The sequence below is a fragment of the Brachyhypopomus gauderio genome, unplaced genomic scaffold (genome assembly GCF_052324685.1).
Source record: "Brachyhypopomus gauderio isolate BG-103 unplaced genomic scaffold, BGAUD_0.2 sc364, whole genome shotgun sequence".
NCBI lineage: Eukaryota > Metazoa > Chordata > Actinopteri > Gymnotiformes > Hypopomidae > Brachyhypopomus > Brachyhypopomus gauderio.
Window position 1 is genome coordinate 1 of NW_027507185.1, and position 15,000 is coordinate 15,000.

Below are 15,000 nucleotides of genomic sequence, written 5' to 3' on the forward strand. Positions count from 1 at the left end.
GAACAAAGCCAGGTATGAGCATTTGCAAATGGCATCGTAGCATGGCTCTCTGCTACCATCATGCGAATAACTGCTCTTCAGCCTTGGGTCAGGCACCGTTGTTGAGAGTGATTAGGTATAAGAATTCTTCTGCCATCTCCTAAAAACACTGCTTGGCAGCGGTGGGATTCGAACCCACGCCTCCGCAGAGACTGGAGCCTTAATCCAGCGCCTTAGACCGCTCGGCCACGCTACCCTGTGGTAATATCTTTTTTGCAATTTTCAAGTCTGGAGTCCTCCAAAGCAGCATTCTCAACTTGGTACATGAGCAGGGCTGAACTTGTGAGGAACAATGCTTGCCTAACTTTCAAAGTAAAAAATGCTAAGCTATATGTAACTCTGAAAAAGAAGAAGGGTTCCAATGTCTTTTTTCAAATTGTTTCCCGTCATCTGTACTGGAAGAGAGGGTTTTTCAAGAGAACACAAAGGCAAGAATCATTGTAAAGTTACCAGCTGGCAGCATTCGATCCCATGCCTTCTCAGAGACTGGAGCCTAAATCCAGTGCCTTAGGACCACTCAGACACGCTACCACAGGAAGGACTGTATTTGCTGACATTCTTGTAGAAGAAGCTGAATTTGTCTTCTGTCAGAAGAGGAAAGATGCATCATTTCCTGCCTGTTATCAAAACACTGCAGGGTCATCAATGTCGCCTAAGAACAAAGCCAGGTATGAGCATTTGCAAATGGCATCGTAGCATGGCTCTCTGCTACCATCATGCGAATAACTGCTCTTCAGCCTTGGGTCAGGCACCGTTGTTGAGAGTGATTAGGTATAAGAATTCTTCTGCCATCTCCAAAAAACTGCTTGGCAGCGGTGGGATTCGAACCCACGCCTCCGCAGAGACTGGAGCCTTAATCCAGCGCCTTAGACCGCTCGGCCACGCTACCCTGTGGTTAATCTCTTTTTTGCAATTTTCAAGTCTGGAGTCCTCCAAAGCAGCATTCTCAACTTGGTACATGAGCAGGGCTGAACTTGTGAGGAACAATGCTTGCCTAACTTTCAAAGTAAAAAATGCTAAGCTATATGTAACTCTGAAAAAGAAGAAGGGTTCCAATGTCTTTTTCAAATTGTTTCCCGTCATCTGTACTGGAAGAGAGGGTTTTCAAGAGAACACAAAGGCAAGAATCATTGTAAAGTTACCAGCTGGCAGCATTCGATCCCATGCCTTCTCAGAGACTGGAGCCTAAATCCAGTGCCTTAGACCACTCAGACACGCTACCACAGGTAGACTGCATTTGCTGACATTCTTGTGGAAGAAGGTGAATTTTTCTTCTGTCAGAAGAGGAAAGATGCATCATTTCCTGCCTGTTATCAAAACACCGCAGGGTCTTCAATGTCGCCTAAGAACAAAGCCAGGTATGAGCATTTGCAAATGGCATCGTGGCATGGCTCTCTGCTACCATCATGCGAATGACTGCTCTTCAGCCTTGGGTCAGGCACCATTGTTGAGAGTGATTAGGTATAAGAATTCTTCTGCCATCTCTTAAAAACACTGCTTGGCAGCGGTGGGCATTCGAACCCACGCCTCCGCAGAGACTGGAGCCTAAATCCAGCGCCTTAGACCGCTCGGCCCACGCTACCCTTGGTAATATCTTTTTTGCAATTTTCAAGTCTGGAGTCCTCCAAAGCAGCATTCTCAACTTGGTACATGAGCAGGGCTGAACTTGTGAGGAACAATGCTTGCCTAACTTTCAAAGTAAAAAATGCTAAGCTATATGTAACTCTGAAAAAGAAGAAGGGTTCCAATGTCTTTTTCAAATTGTTTCCCGTCATCTGTACTGGAAGAGAGGGTTTTCAAGAGAACACAAAGGCAAGAATCATTGTAAAGTTACCAGCTGGCAGCATTCAATCCCATGCCTTCTCAGAGACTGGAGCCTAAATCCAGTGCCTTAGACCACTCAGACACGCTACCCACAGGAAGACTGTATTTGCTGACATTCTTGTAGAAGAAGCTGAATTTGTCTTCTGTCAGAAGAGGAAAGATGCATCATTTCCTGCCTGTTATCAAAACACTGCAGGGTCTTCAATGTCGCCTAAGAACAAAGCCAGGTATGAGCATTTGCAAATGGCATCGTAGCATGGCTCTCTGCTACCATCATGCGAATAACTGCTCTTCAGCCTTGGGTCCAGGCACCGTTGTTGAGAGTGATTAGGTATAAGAATTCTTCTGCCATCTCCTAAAAAACACTGCTTGGCAGCGGTGGGATTCGAACCCACGCCTCCGCAGAGACTAGAGCCTTAATCCAGCGCCTTAGACCGCTCGGCCACGCTACCCTGTGGTAATATCTTTTTTGCAATTTTCAAGTCTGGAGTCCTCCAAAGCAGCATTCTCAACTTGGTACATGAGCAGGGCTGAACTTGTGAGGAACAATGCTTGCCTAACTTTCAAAGTAAAAAATGCTAAGCTATATGTAACTCTGAAAAAGAAGAAGGGTTCCAATGTCTTTTTCAAATTGTTTCCCGTCTTCTGTACTGAAGAGAGGGTTTTCAAGAGAACACAAAGGCAAGAATCATTGTAAAGTTACCAGCTGGCAGCATTCGATCCCATGCCTTCTCAGAGACTGGAGCCTAAATCCAGTGCCTTAGACCACTCAGACACGCTACCACAGGAAGACTGTATTTGCTGACATTCTTGTAGAAGAAGCTGAATTTGTCTTCTGTCAGAAGAGGAAGATGCATCATTTCCTGCCTGTTATCAAAACACTGCAGGGTCTTCAATGTCGCCTAAGAACAAAGCCAGGTATGAGCATTTGCAAATGGCATCGTAGCATGGCTCTCTGCTACCATCATGCGAATGACTGCTCTTCAGCCTTGGGTCAGGCACCATTGTTGAGAGTGATTAGGTATAAGAATTCTTCTGCCATCTCTTAAAAACACTGCTTGGCAGCGGTGGGATTCGAACCCACGCCTCCGCAGAGACTGGAGCCTAAATCCAGCGCCTTAGACCGCTCGGCCACGCTACCCTTTGGTAAAATCTTTTTTGCAATTTTCAAGTCTGGAGTCCTCCAAAGCAGCATTCTCAACTTGGTACATGAGCAGGGCTGAACTTGTGAGGAACAATGCTTGCCTAACTTTCAAAAGTAAAAAATGCTAAGCTATATGTAACTCTGAAAAAGAAGAAGGGTTCCAATGTCGTTTTCAAATTGTTTCCCGTCATCTGTACTGGAAGAGAGGGTTTTCAAGAGAACACAAAGGCAAGAATCATTGTAAAGTTACCAGCTGGCAGCATTCGATCCCATGCCTTCTCAGAGACTGGAGCCTAAATCCAGTGCCTTAGACCACTCAGACACGCTACCACAGGAAGACTGTATTTGCTGACATTCTTGTAGAAGAAGCTGAATTTGTCTTCTGTCAGAAGAGGAAAGATGCATCATTTCCTGCCTGTTATCAAAACACTGCAGGGTCTTCAATGTCGCCTAAGAACAAAGCCAGGTATGAGCATTTGCAAATGGCATCGTAGCATGGCTCTCTGCTACCATCATGCGAATAACTGCTCTTCAGCCTTGGGTCAGGCACCGTTGTTGAGAGTGATTAGGTATAAGAATTCTTCTGCCATCTCCTAAAAACACTGCTTGGCAGCGGTGGGATTCGAACCCACGCCTCCGCAGAGACTGGAGCCTTAATCCAGCGCCTTAGTACCGCTCGGCCACGCTACCCTGTGGTAATATCTTTTTGCAATTTTCAAGTCTGGAGTCCCTCCAAAGCAGCATTCTCAACTTGGTACATGAGCAGGGCTGAACTTGTGAGGAACAATGCTTGCCTAACTTTCAAAGTAAAAAATGCTAAGCTATATGTAACTCTAAAAAAGAAGAAGGGTTCCAATGTCTTTTTCAAATTGTTTCCCGTCATCTGTACTGGAAGAGAGGGTTTTCAAGAGAACACAAAGGCAAGAATCATTGTAAAGTTACCAGCTGGCAGCATTCGATCCCATGCCTTCTCAGAGACTGGAGCCTAAATCCAGTGCCTTAGACCCACTCAGACACGCTACCACAGGAAGACTGTATTTGCTGACATTCTTTGTAGAAGAAGCTGAATTTGTCTTCTGTCAGAAGAGGAAAGATGCATCATTTCCTGCCTGTTATCAAAACACTGCAGGGTCTTCAATGTCGCCTAAGAACAAAGCCAGGTATGAGCATTTGCAAATGGCATCGTAGCATGGCTCTCTGCTACCATCATGCGAATAACTGCTCTTCAGCCTTGGGTCAGGCACCGTTGTTGAGAGTGATTAGGTATAAGAATTCTTCTGCCATCTCCAAAAAAACTGCTTGGCAGCGGTGGGATTCGAACCCACGCCCTCCGCAGAGACTGGAGCCTTAATCCAGCGCCTTAGAGCCGCTCGGCCCAAGCTACCCTGTGGTAATCTCTTTTTTGCAATTTTCAAGTCTGGAGTCCTCCAAAGCAGCATTCTCAACTTGGTACATGAGCAGGGCTGTAACTTGTGAGGAACAATGCTTGCCTAACTTTCAAAGTAAAAATGCTAAGCTATATGTAACTCTGAAAAAGAAGAAGGGTTCCAATGTCTTTTTTTCAAATTGTTTCCCGTCATCTGTACTGGAAGAGAGGGTTTTCAAGAGAACACAAAGGCAAGAATCATTGTAAAGTTACCAGCTGGCAGCATTCGATCCCATGCCTTCTCAGAGACTGGAGCCTAAATCCAGTGCCTTAGACCACTCAGACACGCTACCACAGGTAGACTGCATTTGCTGACATTCTTGTGGAAGAAGGTGAATTTTTCTTCTGTCAGAAGAGGAAAGATGCATCATTTCCTGCCTGTTATCAAAACACCGCAGGGTCTTCAATGTCGCCTAAGAACAAAGCCAGGTATGAGCATTTGCAAATGGCATCGTGGCATGGCTCTCTGCTACCATCATGCGAATGACTGCTCTTCAGCCTTGGGTCAGGCACCATTGTTGAGAGTGATTAGGTATAAGAATTCTTCTGCCATCTCTTAAAAACACTGCTTGGCAGCGGTGGGATTCGAACCCACGCCTCCGCAGAGACTGGAGCCTAAATCCAGCGCCTTAGACCGCTCGGCCACGCTACCCTTTGGTAATATCTTTTTTGCAATTTTCAAGTCTGGAGTCCTCCAAAGCAGCATTCTCAACTTGGTACATGAGCAGGGCTGAACTTGTGAGGAACAATGCTTGCCTAACTTTCAAAGTAAAAAATGCTAAGCTATATGTAACTCTGAAAAAGAAGAAGGGTTCCAATGTCTTTTTCAAATTGTTTCCCGTCATCTGTACTGGAAGAGAGGGTTTTCAAGAGAACACAAAGGCAAGAATCATTGTAAAGTTACCAGCTGGCAGCATTCGATCCCATGCCTTCTCAGAGACTGGAGCCTAAATCCAGTGCCTTAGACCACTCAGACACGCTACCACAGGAAGACTGCATTTGCTGACATTCTTGTGGAAGAAGGTGAATTTTTCTTCTGTCAGAAGAGGAAAGATGCATCATTTCCTGCCTGTTATCAAAACACCGCAGGGTCTTCAATGTCGCCTAAGAACAAAGCCAGGTATGAGCATTTGCAAATGGCATCGTGGCATGGCTCTCTGCTACCATCATGCGAATGACTGCTCTTCAGCCTTGGGTCAGGCACCATTGTTGAGAGTGATTAGGTATAAGAATTCTTCTGCCATCTCTTAAAAACACTGCTTGGCAGCGGTGGGATTCGAACCCACGCCTCCGCAGAGACTGGAGCCTAAATCCAGCGCCTTAGACCGCTCGGCCACGCTACCCTTTGGTAATATCTTTTTTGCAATTTTCAAGTCTGGAGTCCTCCAAAGCAGCATTCTCAACTTGGTACATGAGCAGGGCTGAACTTGTGAGGAACAATGCTTGCCTAACTTTCAAAGTAAAAAATGCTAAGCTATATGTAACTGAAAAAGAAGAAGGGTTCCAATGTCTTTTTCAAATTGTTTCCCGTCATCTGTACTGGAAGAGAGGGTTTTCAAGAGAACACAAAGGCAAGAATCATTGTAAAGTTACCAGCTGGCAGCATTCGATCCCATGCCTTCTCAGAGACTGGAGCCTAAATCCAGTGCCTTAGACCACTCAGACACGCTACCACAGGAAGACTGCATTTGCTGACATTCTTGTGGAAGAAGGTGAATTTTTCTTCTGTCAGAAGAGGAAAGATGCATCATTTCCTGCCTGTTATCAAAACACCGCAGGGTCTTCAATGTCGCCTAAGAACAAAGCCAGGTATGAGCATTTGCAAATGGCATCGTGGCATGGCTCTCTGCTACCATCATGCGAATGACTGCTCTTCAGCCTTGGGTCAGGCACCATTGTTGAGAGTGATTAGGTATAAGAATTCTTCTGCCATCTCTTAAAAACACTGCTTGGCAGCGGTGGGATTCGAACCCACGCCTCCGCAGAGACTGGAGCCTAAATCCAGCGCCTTAGACCGCTCGGCCACGCTACCCTTTGGTAATATCTTTTTTGCAATTTTCAAGTCTGGAGTCCTCCAAAGCAGCATTCTCAACTTGGTACATGAGCAGGGCTGAACTTGTGAGGAACAATGCTTGCCTAACTTTCAAAGTAAAAAATGCTAAGCTATATGTAACTCTGAAAAAGAAGAAGGGTTCCAATGTCGTTTTCAAATTGTTTCCCGTCATCTGTACTGGAAGAGAGGGTTTTCAAGAGAACACAAAGGCAAGAATCATTGTAAAGTTACCAGCTGGCAGCATTCGATCCCATGCCTTCTCAGAGACTGGAGCCTAAATCCAGTGCCTTAGACCACTCAGACACGCTACCACAGGAAGACTGTATTTGCTGACATTCTTGTAGAAGAAGCTGAATTTGTCTTCTGTCAGAAGAGGAAAGATGCATCATTTCCTGCCTGTTATCAAAACACTGCAGGGTCTTCAATGTCGCCTAAGAACAAAGCCAGGTATGAGCATTTGCAAATGGCATCGTAGCATGGCTCTCTGCTACCATCATGCGAATAACTGCTCTTCAGCCTTGGGTCAGGCACCGTTGTTGAGAGTGATTAGGTATAAGAATTCTTCTGCCATCTCCTAAAAACACTGCTTGGCAGCGGTGGGATTCGAACCCACGCCTCCGCAGAGACTGGAGCCTTAATCCAGCGCCTTAGACCGCTCGGCCACGCTACCCTGTGGTAATATCTTTTTTGCAATTTTCAAGTCTGGAGTCCTCCAAAGCAGCATTCTCAACTTGGTACATGAGCAGGGCTGAACTTGTGAGGAACAATGCTTGCCTAACTTTCAAAGTAAAAAATGCTAAGCTATATGTAACTCTGAAAAAGAAGAAGGGTTCCAATGTCTTTTTCAAATTGTTTCCCGTCATCTGTACTGGAAGAGAGGGTTTTCAAGAGAACACAAAGGCAAGAATCATTGTAAAGTTACCAGCTGGCAGCATTCGATCCCATGCCTTCTCAGAGACTGGAGCCTAAATCCAGTGCCTTAGACCACTCAGACACGCTACCACAGGAAGACTGTATTTGCTGACATTCTTGTAGAAGAAGCTGAATTTGTCTTCTGTCAGAAGAGGAAAGATGCATCATTTCCTGCCTGTTATCAAAACACTGCAGGGTCTTCAATGTCGCCTAAGAACAAAGCCAGGTATGAGCATTTGCAAATGGCATCGTAGCATGGCTCTCTGCTACCATCATGCGAATAACTGCTCTTCAGCCTTGGGTCAGGCACCGTTGTTGAGAGTGATTAGGTATAAGAATTCTTCTGCCATCTCCAAAAAAACTGCTTGGCAGCGGTGGGATTCGAACCCACACCTCCGCAGAGACTGGAGCCTTAATCCAGCTCCTTAGACCGCTCGGCCAAGCTACCCTGTGGTAATCTCTTTTTTGCAATTTTCAAGTCTGGAGTCCTCCAAAGCAGCATTCTCAACTTGGTACATGAGCAGGGCTGAACTTGTGAGGAACAATGCTTGCCTAACTTTCAAAGTAAAAAATGCTAAGCTATATGTAACTCTGAAAAAGAAGAAGGGTTCCAATGTCTTTTTCAAATTGTTTCCCGTCATCTGTACTGGAAGAGAGGGTTTTCAAGAGAACACAAAGGCAAGAATCATTGTAAAGTTACCAGCTGGCAGCATTCGATCCCATGCCTTCTCAGAGACTGGAGCCTAAATCCAGTGCCTTAGACCACTCAGACACGCTACCACAGGTAGACTGCATTTGCTGACATTCTTGTGGAAGAAGGTGAATTTTTCTTCTGTCAGAAGAGGAAAGATGCATCATTTCCTGCCTGTTATCAAAACACCGCAGGGTCTTCAATGTCGCCTAAGAACAAAGCCAGGTATGAGCATTTGCAAATGGCATCGTGGCATGGCTCTCTGCTACCATCATGCGAATGACTGCTCTTCAGCCTTGGGTCAGGCACCATTGTTGAGAGTGATTAGGTATAAGAATTCTTCTGCCATCTCTTAAAAACACTGCTTGGCAGCGGTGGGATTCGAACCCACGCCTCCGCAGAGACTGGAGCCTAAATCCAGCGCCTTAGACCGCTCGGCCACGCTACCCTTTGGTAATATCTTTTTTGCAATTTTCAAGTCTGGAGTCCTCCAAAGCAGCATTCTCAACTTGGTACATGAGCAGGGCTGAACTTGTGAGGAACAATGCTTGCCTAACTTTCAAAGTAAAAAATGCTAAGCTATATGTAACTCTGAAAAAGAAGAAGGGTTCCAATGTCTTTTTCAAATTGTTTCCCGTCATCTGTACTGGAAGAGAGGGTTTTCAAGAGAACACAAAGGCAAGAATCATTGTAAAGTTACCAGCTGGCAGCATTCGATCCCATGCCTTCTCAGAGACTGGAGCCTAAATCCAGTGCCTTAGACCACTCAGACACGCTACCACAGGAAGACTGCATTTGCTGACATTCTTGTGGAAGAAGGTGAATTTTTCTTCTGTCAGAAGAGGAAAGATGCATCATTTCCTGCCTGTTATCAAAACACCGCAGGGTCTTCAATGTCGCCTAAGAACAAAGCCAGGTATGAGCATTTGCAAATGGCATCGTGGCATGGCTCTCTGCTACCATCATGCGAATGACTGCTCTTCAGCCTTGGGTCAGGCACCATTGTTGAGAGTGATTAGGTATAAGAATTCTTCTGCCATCTCTTAAAAACACTGCTTGGCAGCGGTGGGATTCGAACCCACGCCTCCGCAGAGACTGGAGCCTAAATCCAGCACCTTAGACCGCTCGGCCACGCTACCCTTTGGTAATATCTTTTTTGCAATTTTCAAGTCTGGAGTCCTCCAAAGCAGCATTCTCAACTTGGTACATGAGCAGGGCTGAACTTGTGAGGAACAATGCTTGCCTAACTTTCAAAGTAAAAAATGCTAAGCTATATGTAACTCTGAAAAAGAAGAAGGGTTCCAATGTCTTTTTCAAATTGTTTCCCGTCATCTGTACTGGAAGAGAGGGTTTTCAAGAGAACACAAAGGCAAGAATCATTGTAAAGTTACCAGCTGGCAGCATTCGATCCCATGCCTTCTCAGAGACTGGAGCCTAAATCCAGTGCCTTAGACCACTCAGACACGCTACCACAGGAAGACTGTATTTGCTGACATTCTTGTAGAAGAAGCTGAATTTGTCTTCTGTCAGAAGAGGAAAGATGCATCATTTCCTGCCTGTTATCAAAACACTGCAGGGTCTTCAATGTCGCCTAAGAACAAAGCCAGGTATGAGCATTTGCAAATGGCATCGTAGCATGGCTCTCTGCTACCATCATGCGAATAACTGCTCTTCAGCCTTGGGTCAGGCACCGTTGTTGAGAGTGATTAGGTATAAGAATTCTTCTGCCATCTCCTAAAAACACTGCTTGGCAGCGGTGGGATTCGAACCCACGCCTCCGCAGAGACTGGAGCCTTAATCCAGCGCCTTAGACCGCTCGGCCACGCTACCCTGTGGTAATATCTTTTTTGCAATTTTCAAGTCTGGAGTCCTCCAAAGCAGCATTCTCAACTTGGTACATGAGCAGGGCTGAACTTGTGAGGAACAATGCTTGCCTAACTTTCAAAGTAAAAAATGCTAAGCTATATGTAACTCTGAAAAAGAAGAAGGGTTCCAATGTCTTTTTCAAATTGTTTCCCGTCATCTGTACTGGAAGAGAGGGTTTTCAAGAGAACACAAAGGCAAGAATCATTGTAAAGTTACCAGCTGGCAGCATTCGATCCCATGCCTTCTCAGAGACTGGAGCCTAAATCCAGTGCCTTAGACCACTCAGACACGCTACCACAGGAAGACTGTATTTGCTGACATTCTTGTAGAAGAAGCTGAATTTGTCTTCTGTCAGAAGAGGAAAGATGCATCATTTCCTGCCTGTTATCAAAACACTGCAGGGTCTTCAATGTCGCCTAAGAACAAAGCCAGGTATGAGCATTTGCAAATGGCATCGTAGCATGGCTCTCTGCTACCATCATGCGAATAACTGCTCTTCAGCCTTGGGTCAGGCACCGTTGTTGAGAGTGATTAGGTATAAGAATTCTTCTGCCATCTCCAAAAAAACTGCTTGGCAGCGGTGGGATTCGAACCCACGCCTCCGCAGAGACTGGAGCCTTAATCCAGCGCCTTAGACCGCTCGGCCACGCTACCCTGTGGTAATCTCTTTTTTGCAATTTTCAAGTCTGGAGTCCTCCAAAGCAGCATTCTCAACTTGGTACATGAGCAGGGCTGAACTTGTGAGGAACAATGCTTGCCTAACTTTCAAAGTAAAAAATGCTAAGCTATATGTAACTCTGAAAAAGAAGAAGGGTTCCAATGTCTTTTTCAAATTGTTTCCCGTCATCTGTACTGGAAGAGAGGGTTTTCAAGAGAACACAAAGGCAAGAATCATTGTAAAGTTACCAGCTGGCAGCATTCGATCCCATGCCTTCTCAGAGACTGGAGCCTAAATCCAGTGCCTTAGACCACTCAGACACGCTACCACAGGTAGACTGCATTTGCTGACATTCTTGTGGAAGAAGGTGAATTTTTCTTCTGTCAGAAGAGGAAAGATGCATCATTTCCTGCCTGTTATCAAAACACCGCAGGGTCTTCAATGTCGCCTAAGAACAAAGCCAGGTATGAGCATTTGCAAATGGCATCGTGGCATGGCTCTCTGCTACCATCATGCGAATGACTGCTCTTCAGCCTTGGGTCAGGCACCATTGTTGAGAGTGATTAGGTATAAGAATTCTTCTGCCATCTCTTAAAAACACTGCTTGGCAGCGGTGGGATTCGAACCCACGCCTCCGCAGAGACTGGAGCCTAAATCCAGCGCCTTAGACCGCTCGGCCACGCTACCCTTTGGTAATATCTTTTTTGCAATTTTCAAGTCTGGAGTCCTCCAAAGCAGCATTCTCAACTTGGTACATGAGCAGGGCTGAACTTGTGAGGAACAATGCTTGCCTAACTTTCAAAGTAAAAAATGCTAAGCTATATGTAACTCTGAAAAAGAAGAAGGGTTCCAATGTCTTTTTCAAATTGTTTCCCGTCATCTGTACTGGAAGAGAGGGTTTTCAAGAGAACACAAAGGCAAGAATCATTGTAAAGTTACCAGCTGGCAGCATTCAATCCCATGCCTTCTCAGAGACTGGAGCCTAAATCCAGTGCCTTAGACCACTCAGACACGCTACCACAGGAAGACTGTATTTGCTGACATTCTTGTAGAAGAAGCTGAATTTGTCTTCTGTCAGAAGAGGAAAGATGCATCATTTCCTGCCTGTTATCAAAACACTGCAGGGTCTTCAATGTCGCCTAAGAACAAAGCCAGGTATGAGCATTTGCAAATGGCATCGTAGCATGGCTCTCTGCTACCATCATGCGAATAACTGCTCTTCAGCCTTGGGTCAGGCACCGTTGTTGAGAGTGATTAGGTATAAGAATTCTTCTGCCATCTCCTAAAAACACTGCTTGGCAGCGGTGGGATTCGAACCCACGCCTCCGCAGAGACTAGAGCCTTAATCCAGCGCCTTAGACCGCTCGGCCACGCTACCCTGTGGTAATATCTTTTTTGCAATTTTCAAGTCTGGAGTCCTCCAAAGCAGCATTCTCAACTTGGTACATGAGCAGGGCTGAACTTGTGAGGAACAATGCTTGCCTAACTTTCAAAGTAAAAAATGCTAAGCTATATGTAACTCTGAAAAAGAAGAAGGGTTCCAATGTCTTTTTCAAATTGTTTCCCGTCATCTGTACTGGAAGAGAGGGTTTTCAAGAGAACACAAAGGCAAGAATCATTGTAAAGTTACCAGCTGGCAGCATTCGATCCCATGCCTTCTCAGAGACTGGAGCCTAAATCCAGTGCCTTAGACCACTCAGACACGCTACCACAGGAAGACTGTATTTGCTGACATTCTTGTAGAAGAAGCTGAATTTGTCTTCTGTCAGAAGAGGAAAGATGCATCATTTCCTGCCTGTTATCAAAACACTGCAGGGTCTTCAATGTCGCCTAAGAACAAAGCCAGGTATGAGCATTTGCAAATGGCATCGTAGCATGGCTCTCTGCTACCATCATGCGAATGACTGCTCTTCAGCCTTGGGTCAGGCACCATTGTTGAGAGTGATTAGGTATAAGAATTCTTCTGCCATCTCTTAAAAACACTGCTTGGCAGCGGTGGGATTCGAACCCACGCCTCCGCAGAGACTGGAGCCTAAATCCAGCGCCTTAGACCGCTCGGCCACGCTACCCTTTGGTAAAATCTTTTTTGCAATTTTCAAGTCTGGAGTCCTCCAAAGCAGCATTCTCAACTTGGTACATGAGCAGGGCTGAACTTGTGAGGAACAATGCTTGCCTAACTTTCAAAGTAAAAAATGCTAAGCTATATGTAACTCTGAAAAAGAAGAAGGGTTCCAATGTCTTTTTCAAATTGTTTCCCGTCATCTGTACTGGAAGAGAGGGTTTTCAAGAGAACACAAAGGCAAGAATCATTGTAAAGTTACCAGCTGGCAGCATTCGATCCCATGCCTTCTCAGAGACTGGAGCCTAAATCCAGTGCCTTAGACCACTCAGACACGCTACCACAGGAAGACTGTATTTGCTGACATTCTTGTAGAAGAAGCTGAATTTGTCTTCTGTCAGAAGAGGAAAGATGCATCATTTCCTGCCTGTTATCAAAACACTGCAGGGTCTTCAATGTCGCCTAAGAACAAAGCCAGGTATGAGCATTTGCAAATGGCATCGTGGCATGGCTCTCTGCTACCATCATGCGAATGACTGCTCTTCAGCCTTGGGTCAGGCACCATTGTTGAGAGTGATTAGGTATAAGAATTCTTCTGCCATCTCTTAAAAACACTGCTTGGCAGCGGTGGGATTCGAACCCACGCCTCCGCAGAGACTGGAGCCTAAATCCAGCGCCTTAGACCGCTCGGCCACGCTACCCTTTGGTAATATCTTTTTTGCAATTTTCAAGTCTGGAGTCCTCCAAAGCAGCATTCTCAACTTGGTACATGAGCAGGGCTGAACTTGTGAGGAACAATGCTTGCCTAACTTTCAAAGTAAAAAATGCTAAGCTATATGTAACTCTGAAAAAGAAGAAGGGTTCCAATGTCTTTTTCAAATTGTTTCCCGTCATCTGTACTGGAAGAGAGGGTTTTCAAGAGAACACAAAGGCAAGAATCATTGTAAAGTTACCAGCTGGCAGCATTCAATCCCATGCCTTCTCAGAGACTGGAGCCTAAATCCAGTGCCTTAGACCACTCAGACACGCTACCACAGGAAGACTGTATTTGCTGACATTCTTGTAGAAGAAGCTGAATTTGTCTTCTGTCAGAAGAGGAAAGATGCATCATTTCCTGCCTGTTATCAAAACACTGCAGGGTCTTCAATGTCGCCTAAGAACAAAGCCAGGTATGAGCATTTGCAAATGGCATCGTAGCATGGCTCTCTGCTACCATCATGCGAATAACTGCTCTTCAGCCTTGGGTCAGGCACCGTTGTTGAGAGTGATTAGGTATAAGAATTCTTCTGCCATCTCCTAAAAACACTGCTTGGCAGCGGTGGGATTCGAACCCACGCCTCCGCAGAGACTAGAGCCTTAATCCAGCGCCTTAGACCGCTCGGCCACGCTACCCTGTGGTAATATCTTTTTTGCAATTTTCAAGTCTGGAGTCCTCCAAAGCAGCATTCTCAACTTGGTACATGAGCAGGGCTGAACTTGTGAGGAACAATGCTTGCCTAACTTTCAAAGTAAAAAATGCTAAGCTATATGTAACTCTGAAAAAGAAGAAGGGTTCCAATGTCTTTTTCAAATTGTTTCCCGTCATCTGTACTGGAAGAGAGGGTTTTCAAGAGAACACAAAGGCAAGAATCATTGTAAAGTTACCAGCTGGCAGCATTCGATCCCATGCCTTCTCAGAGACTGGAGCCTAAATCCAGTGCCTTAGACCACTCAGACACGCTACCACAGGAAGACTGTATTTGCTGACATTCTTGTAGAAGAAGCTGAATTTGTCTTCTGTCAGAAGAGGAAAGATGCATCATTTCCTGCCTGTTATCAAAACACTGCAGGGTCTTCAATGTCGCCTAAGAACAAAGCCAGGTATGAGCATTTGCAAATGGCATCGTAGCATGGCTCTCTGCTACCATCATGCGAATGACTGCTCTTCAGCCTTGGGTCAGGCACCATTGTTGAGAGTGATTAGGTATAAGAATTCTTCTGCCATCTCTTAAAAACACTGCTTGGCAGCGGTGGGATTCGAACCCACGCCTCCGCAGAGACTGGAGCCTAAATCCAGCGCCTTAGACCGCTCGGCCACGCTACCCTTTGGTAATATCTTTTTTGCAATTTTCAAGTCTGGAGTCCTCCAAAGCAGCATTCTCAACTTGGTACATGAGCAGGGCTGAACTTGTGAGGAACAATGCTTGCCTAACTTTCAAAGTAAAAAATGCTAAGCTATATGTAACTCTGAAAAAGAAGAAGGGTTCCAATGTCTTTTTCAAATTGTTTCCCGTCATCTGTACTGGAAGAGAGGGTTTTCAAGAGAACACAAAGGCAAGAATCATTGTA

At 45.4% G+C, this 15,000-nt stretch overlaps 20 non-coding genes across 20 annotated transcripts; all 20 read right to left on the bottom strand.

Annotated features, from left to right (window-relative positions):
- Positions 1 to 153: 153 nt before the first annotated feature.
- trnal-aag (transfer RNA leucine (anticodon AAG)) lies at positions 154 to 235 on the bottom strand. Its single transcript has one exon. It is a non-coding gene; the product is annotated as a tRNA-Leu (tRNA).
- Positions 236 to 846: 611 nt separating this feature from the next.
- On the bottom strand, positions 847 to 928 carry trnal-aag (transfer RNA leucine (anticodon AAG)). The gene has a single exon. It is a non-coding gene; the product is annotated as a tRNA-Leu (tRNA).
- A 610-nt stretch (positions 929 to 1,538) lies between these two features.
- On the bottom strand, positions 1,539 to 1,622 carry trnal-uag (transfer RNA leucine (anticodon UAG)). The gene has a single exon. It is a non-coding gene; the product is annotated as a tRNA-Leu (tRNA).
- Positions 1,623 to 2,233: 611 nt separating this feature from the next.
- trnal-aag (transfer RNA leucine (anticodon AAG)) lies at positions 2,234 to 2,315 on the bottom strand. Its single transcript has one exon. It is a non-coding gene; the product is annotated as a tRNA-Leu (tRNA).
- Positions 2,316 to 2,922: 607 nt separating this feature from the next.
- Positions 2,923 to 3,004, bottom strand: trnal-uag (transfer RNA leucine (anticodon UAG)). Its single transcript has one exon. It is a non-coding gene; the product is annotated as a tRNA-Leu (tRNA).
- A 610-nt stretch (positions 3,005 to 3,614) lies between these two features.
- Positions 3,615 to 3,697, bottom strand: trnal-aag (transfer RNA leucine (anticodon AAG)). The gene has a single exon. It is a non-coding gene; the product is annotated as a tRNA-Leu (tRNA).
- Positions 3,698 to 5,003: 1,306 nt separating this feature from the next.
- trnal-uag (transfer RNA leucine (anticodon UAG)) lies at positions 5,004 to 5,085 on the bottom strand. Its single transcript has one exon. It is a non-coding gene; the product is annotated as a tRNA-Leu (tRNA).
- A 609-nt stretch (positions 5,086 to 5,694) lies between these two features.
- Positions 5,695 to 5,776, bottom strand: trnal-uag (transfer RNA leucine (anticodon UAG)). Its single transcript has one exon. It is a non-coding gene; the product is annotated as a tRNA-Leu (tRNA).
- A 607-nt stretch (positions 5,777 to 6,383) lies between these two features.
- On the bottom strand, positions 6,384 to 6,465 carry trnal-uag (transfer RNA leucine (anticodon UAG)). The gene has a single exon. It is a non-coding gene; the product is annotated as a tRNA-Leu (tRNA).
- A 609-nt stretch (positions 6,466 to 7,074) lies between these two features.
- Positions 7,075 to 7,156, bottom strand: trnal-aag (transfer RNA leucine (anticodon AAG)). The gene has a single exon. It is a non-coding gene; the product is annotated as a tRNA-Leu (tRNA).
- A 1,299-nt stretch (positions 7,157 to 8,455) lies between these two features.
- trnal-uag (transfer RNA leucine (anticodon UAG)) lies at positions 8,456 to 8,537 on the bottom strand. Its single transcript has one exon. It is a non-coding gene; the product is annotated as a tRNA-Leu (tRNA).
- A 609-nt stretch (positions 8,538 to 9,146) lies between these two features.
- On the bottom strand, positions 9,147 to 9,228 carry trnal-uag (transfer RNA leucine (anticodon UAG)). The gene has a single exon. It is a non-coding gene; the product is annotated as a tRNA-Leu (tRNA).
- A 609-nt stretch (positions 9,229 to 9,837) lies between these two features.
- On the bottom strand, positions 9,838 to 9,919 carry trnal-aag (transfer RNA leucine (anticodon AAG)). The gene has a single exon. It is a non-coding gene; the product is annotated as a tRNA-Leu (tRNA).
- Positions 9,920 to 10,527: 608 nt separating this feature from the next.
- Positions 10,528 to 10,609, bottom strand: trnal-aag (transfer RNA leucine (anticodon AAG)). The gene has a single exon. It is a non-coding gene; the product is annotated as a tRNA-Leu (tRNA).
- A 609-nt stretch (positions 10,610 to 11,218) lies between these two features.
- On the bottom strand, positions 11,219 to 11,300 carry trnal-uag (transfer RNA leucine (anticodon UAG)). Its single transcript has one exon. It is a non-coding gene; the product is annotated as a tRNA-Leu (tRNA).
- A 609-nt stretch (positions 11,301 to 11,909) lies between these two features.
- Positions 11,910 to 11,991, bottom strand: trnal-aag (transfer RNA leucine (anticodon AAG)). The gene has a single exon. It is a non-coding gene; the product is annotated as a tRNA-Leu (tRNA).
- Positions 11,992 to 12,600: 609 nt separating this feature from the next.
- Positions 12,601 to 12,682, bottom strand: trnal-uag (transfer RNA leucine (anticodon UAG)). Its single transcript has one exon. It is a non-coding gene; the product is annotated as a tRNA-Leu (tRNA).
- Positions 12,683 to 13,291: 609 nt separating this feature from the next.
- Positions 13,292 to 13,373, bottom strand: trnal-uag (transfer RNA leucine (anticodon UAG)). Its single transcript has one exon. It is a non-coding gene; the product is annotated as a tRNA-Leu (tRNA).
- Positions 13,374 to 13,982: 609 nt separating this feature from the next.
- Positions 13,983 to 14,064, bottom strand: trnal-aag (transfer RNA leucine (anticodon AAG)). The gene has a single exon. It is a non-coding gene; the product is annotated as a tRNA-Leu (tRNA).
- A 609-nt stretch (positions 14,065 to 14,673) lies between these two features.
- Positions 14,674 to 14,755, bottom strand: trnal-uag (transfer RNA leucine (anticodon UAG)). Its single transcript has one exon. It is a non-coding gene; the product is annotated as a tRNA-Leu (tRNA).
- Between the last annotated feature and the right edge of the window lie 245 nt (positions 14,756 to 15,000).